At 35.1% G+C, this 5,807-nt stretch overlaps 1 non-coding gene across 1 annotated transcript; it reads left to right on the top strand.

The window, feature by feature from the left end:
* The first annotated feature begins 314 nt into the window (after positions 1 to 314).
* Positions 315 to 441, top strand: LOC143393233 (small nucleolar RNA SNORD22). Its single transcript, XR_013090534.2, has one exon. It is a non-coding gene; the product is annotated as a small nucleolar RNA SNORD22 (small nucleolar RNA).
* Positions 442 to 5,807: the final 5,366 nt, after the last annotated feature.

The raw sequence follows: 5,807 nt of genomic DNA, 5'->3' as shown, positions 1-5,807 counted from the left end.
ACTCAAAATGGGATAGGGAGGAAGAGCATGAGAAGAAGACTACCACTAAACAGGGAAGAGAGGTGGGAGGGGAAAAAGAGGGAGAAAGGGAGTTGCACAGAAGATGGGAGGAGAACCTCATTGTTATACAGAAAAAGAAAAAAAAGTGTGTCACATTAGATTGGATAGAGAGAAAGAATGGGAGAGGAGGGGAGGAGTAGGGAGGATAGGAAGGGCAGCAGAATAGAATAGACAATATGACTGATGTATATACATTCTACTGTCGTGTATGACTAAAAAAATAAATAAATAAAAATTTAAAAAGTATCACGTTCTCCCAATGAAGAGACATTTCACACGTCTTACTTCCTGTCCAAGTCCCAGAGCCTGCAAAGGTGAACCCACTGGGGCTGGCTGGGGGAGAAGAGGAGAGCTTGCTCCAGAAAGAACTGTCTGAAGGATGATCAGAATTTTTGTAAAAGGAAAAGGGAAGAAGGATCAGTTTTTTGAAATGTATTTTTTTTTTTTCTCCCAGCCCACAGGTCTGAGGAAAGAACAAGGTGCAGATAAGTGCAGGCGTCTATACGAGTCTTGGAGGACATCAGATTTCTAGATCCTTTCTTGTGTAACCTAGCTGTTCAAGTTAACACACAGTCATTTTCATCTTCCTAATAAAGCTCTTTTTCTTTAAAAAAAAAAAAAATCACATGTTCTAGCATCCACAGGCCCAGAGTCAAACCGAGACTCTGCCAAACATACACATGAACTTCAGAATATTAAATCTGTTGAACCTCAGTTTCCAAATCTGTAAATGTGGGATATTGAAGCTGCTTATCCTCATTAAATAAGAGGGTACACCAGTAAAAAACAACAAAAACACACAAACAAAACTTAGCGCTGTATTTGCCACACACTAAATACTTAGTAGATAGCTTATTCATAATGTAGATAGCTACAACAGAACTACCACTGATTTTTAAGGATAACAGAAGATTTTAAGATAAAATACTGGGTGATAATTTTCCAGGAGATCCAGGAACCTGTTAAAAACAGCAAGTCTTTGACTTGTATGCCATAAAAGTGGGAATCAGAAAAAAAGAGTCCTACTTCCTCCTTTGAATGAAAGTTTTTATGCATGCATTTGCACCAGAACATACTGACTTAAACAGAAGCATTCAATTAAGATTAGAAAAAGGGAAATACAGCATCAGAACTGAGTCAAGCACAGTAAATGAGTGATTACTCCCACTTCATAATGGCAATATTGCTGATGCAGAGGTATGAACAATTCTAGGAAGAATAATTGCATGATTTGACATTAATGCCAATTTTCTCCCCTTATGCTATAACTATCTATGACTATGAGTCCAGAATTTTTCAGAGAGAAGACACTTGAGAATGATTTTTCCTTGACTACTTCTAAAAACAGAAAAAAAACCCTAATAAATTTCTATATTCAAATTTTTAGTCACATAAAGAAAAAGGCAGGCCCGCTACAATCTGTTGGTCTATTAACAATACATTTCTTCAAACTACACTGGTTTCAAGCAATGGTTTTAAATGGTAAGTCATTTTGAGAGGGCAAAATAATATCTTTACAGCAAGTTCCATTGATATAACCAGTCAAGGAAAATGCTGCATGATTGGACTATCATTGTTCCACTATTCAGATACTTTTTATGAGTTCAAAATAGCTTAGTTTGTGTGTGTGTGTGTGTGTGTGTGTGTGTGTATACAAAGATATATTTTACCTAAAAGAAAAACCCCATCATCTCCAGATTATAAATAATGTTAAGAAATGTAGCATTAATCATGAAGAAGGCCAAGTTAAACTTCACTGAGTTACAAATATTAGAATGACAAATTAAAAAAAAAAATCTGACCATATATGTATTGTCAAGAGGGTAAATGAACTAGAATTATGTACGCCTGCCAAGAACACAAAATGGTGCAACCACTTTGGCAAACAATTTGGCAGGTTATAACGAACATACACCTAACATATGACTCAAGTGTTCTACTAGGTATTTAGGGAAGAAGAACACATGTGTATATTTATGCAAAAGCTTCTATACGATGTTTACATAAAGACATCTATAGAAATGTCTAAGGAAAACAATTCTTAATAGCCAAAAGTAAATATACCCAAATCAATGTCAAATGAAAGAAAAATGAATTACAGCATATTTATTAAATAAAATGCTTCTCAGTCAAAAAAAAAGGGAGCTATGGATACATGCAATGTGAATGAATCTCAAAATCACTACATTACATGAAAGAAGTTATGTCAAAAAGTATACATACCATATGTTTCCATTTATATAAAATTCTAGAAAATGCAAACCACTAATCTATAGTGCCAGAAAGCAGATCATAAGGGTTGCCTGGGAAGGGGTCGAGGGAGATTGGATTATAAAAGGGCACTAGGAAAACTTAAGGGATGATGAATTTTTTTTTTTGTAATTACAGGGATCATTTCAAAGGTTTATACATATGTTAAATCTGAATTATACTGTTTAAATACATGGAGTTTATCAAACTATACATTAAGCATAAAGACAAAAAAATGAAAATGTGAATGTGAACTGTCACAGTGCCTAGTGGATAGTAATTGCCCATAAATGATTGAATAAGTGAATTCCATGAATCTGCCCACCTACCTGGGAGGTATGTACTGTGAGTTCTGCAATTAAAACAGATTTGGATAAAACTTTTATGTTCTACATTAGTCTTTATGATAGTTTTTCTCTCTTTGATTTCTATGTTCATTCTGCTATCCTCTCCTTTCTGAGTGGCTCTTTCTCCGTCCCTTATTGTGCTTCCTGAACATATAGTCTGGACTTCCCCTGACATCTTCATTTCCCTTCTAGGAACATGCTTGTTCTTGTTACACCAGCTCCTGTGCTGGTGGACTGGCAGGCCAGGACAGTAGGTCCCTGTGTCTCAATCAGAGTTAGGGGAAGTATCGTCTTAGCCAGAGTGATGGTTAAGAGATGAGGTATGTAAAGTGCAAGAAGCAAAATCAAAAATCAATAAATGTGATGGTATCAAACTAAAAAGTTTCTTCATAGGAAAGGAAACAATCTAGAGTGTGAAGAGAGAGCCTACAGAACGGGAGAAAATCTTTGCCACTTGCACCTCAGATAGAGCATTAATCTCCAGGATATACATAAAAAAATTTAAAAACCCTTAACACCCCAAATAAATAATCCAATCAATAAATGGGCAAAGGAACAGCACAGGCACTTCACAGAAGAAATTTAAATGGTCAATAAATACATGAAAAAAAATGTTTAACATCTCTAGCAAGGAGAGGAATGTAAATTAAAACTATACTGAGATTTCATCTCACTCCAGTCAGAATGACATCAATCAAGAATACAGGTAACAATAAATGTTGGTAAAGATGAGGGGAAAAGGGTACACTCATACACTAATAGTGGACTGTAAAGTGGTACAACTCTGGAAAGCAACATGGAGATTCCGAAAAAAACTAGGAATTAAACCACCATTTGAACCAGTTATCCCACTCCTCAGTATATATCCAAAGATGTTAAAATCAGCATACATTATTGTTTATAACAGTCACATCAATGTTTATAGCAGTTAAATTCCCAATAGCTAGAATATGGAACCAACTTAGGTGCCCTTCAACAGATGAATGGATGAAGAAAATGTGTTATAGATGCACAACAGAATATTACTCAGCCATAAAAAGAATGACTTTATGACATTTACCCATTAATGAATGGATCTGGAGACTATTATGCTAAATGAAATAAGCCAATTCCAAAACCCATAGGCTGAATGTTCTCTCTGATATGTGGATGGTAACACACAACAACAGGAAGTGGAGGTGGAGAATATAAGTTCAATGGATTAGCTAAAGGAGATGAAGGGAAGGAAGGAGGAATAGGAAAGACAGTGGAATGAATCTCACACAACTGTCCTATGCACATATATGAATACACCACAATGAATCTCCACATCATGTATAACCACAAAACTGGGATCCTAATCAGAATAAGATATACTCCATGTTTGTATAAATATGTCAAAATATACTCTACTGTAATGAATATCTAACAATGAACAAATTGTTTAAAAAAAGAGGTGAAAAGTAGCTCAATGTATGCCAATGAGATTGGACCTAGGACTCTTGAGCTAGGACTTTTTTCAGATTATGGAGAAACAGCCTGACTCAGAGTGACAAGAATGTAAGCATCGAATGATAGGCAGATATTTGTTTCCACCAAGGAAAATCCTGCCCCAAACAGCCAACACAGAAGAGAAATGGCACAGTACTGGTGAGCCCTTAAGTTTAGATGTTCCTGAAAAATAGATGTATCTTTAAGTTTTCAGTTCTGTGATCAATGAATTCCACTTTTCATTAAGCCTATATCATCCGGACTTTTTCTTTTTTTTTTTTTTTTTTTTTTACTTGTTATTATCTCCCTTTTCTCCCCATTCCCCAATAGATTTCTGGGGAAATGCATTCTCTGGTTTGTCCATCTGTGAAAGATGGTTGGGAATGTTTAAGTGCTAAGAGCATTTGAAACCCTTTAATTGGAATTCTATAATTATGAATATAAGTGTACCCAATTTGAAAAGCCAGAGGATGCTCATGGTATGATCCCCTTTACTAAATGTATCTGAAGACAGTTTGGACAAGATAGAGCACAAGAAGCAAAATGACTCATTAGTTGTATAACTTTAGTCGGGTTGTTTAATTAAAGTCTTGGTTTCCTTGTTTTTAAAGGGAGGTTAATGACAGTATCTATTTCTTGTGTTTTTAGGATGTTTATATAAAACCACACAGAGAAAGTGCTTAGTATAATGTCGGGCACAGAGTAAGCCTCAAGAAATATTTATTGTTCTATTGTTACTCATTCGATTCTATTAAATGGCATCTCTACTATGAAGCCATTATGTTCTCCCATCTCTTCCTGAATGCAAATCCTGTGTATTAGTCCTGCCACCACCTGCAGGAAAATTTTCCTCCATTACTTGAATATATAATGTAGCGATTATTTTCTGGATTTCCAATTTACTGTGAACATTTATCTGATACCCCTGTCATATTTGGTTGTAAATTGAGTTTCCTGTGCTAGGCTGGAGTGAGCTCCTATTAGTTCCTCAAAAGTCAATTATTAAATTTTCAGGAATTTTGAGGTCATTGTTAAATACCGCCATTATTAAAAATTAAATTGCATAAATTATTTATTTTTTTAAAATAAGGGTAATAATTTGTGTGACTTTTTACTATTATCTGTGTTCCTAAGGCTACTTATATCTATTATGTGTTTAGAGTATAAACTATAAAACAAATACCAAGCATTCTTTTTCAACCATATGTTCAGTAATATCATGTTGGCAGATGGCTATCATTCATGTTAGAATTTACACCAGAGAAATCAGCAAATGCTGCAAATCAAATTCCTCCTCATCCCAGAGAGCTAGTTTCTTGAACACTTACTGACACACCACTGATTTTAACGTTGTCATATTCTAAACTGCTTTGATAGGTTCATTAGCTTCTTGATCATAGGGCATTTCACATTTCTCTTCACCCTCTGTGTTCTCCATATGCTTTACACATATAACGGGTATTAAACATCTTGCCACTTGACAGAAGCCTAGAAAGAGGCATCATTTCATAAAGGTGGTTTTTCTATGATTATATTTTTGTGACCTGATGCATTTAAACACACACACACACACTTGCAACACACATACACCCACACCTTGCAGGTTTACCTTTGCTTCAGTTGTAACCAATGGAAAAAATGCCCAACATGAATGTAAAATAAAAATATTAGAATGTGACA

This window comes from Callospermophilus lateralis, chromosome 2, assembly GCF_048772815.1.
Source record: "Callospermophilus lateralis isolate mCalLat2 chromosome 2, mCalLat2.hap1, whole genome shotgun sequence".
In the NCBI taxonomy this organism is placed as follows: Eukaryota; Metazoa; Chordata; class Mammalia; order Rodentia; family Sciuridae; genus Callospermophilus; species Callospermophilus lateralis.
Note: the sequence above shows the minus strand (reverse complement) of the source record. Positions and strands in the feature narration are given on the sequence as shown.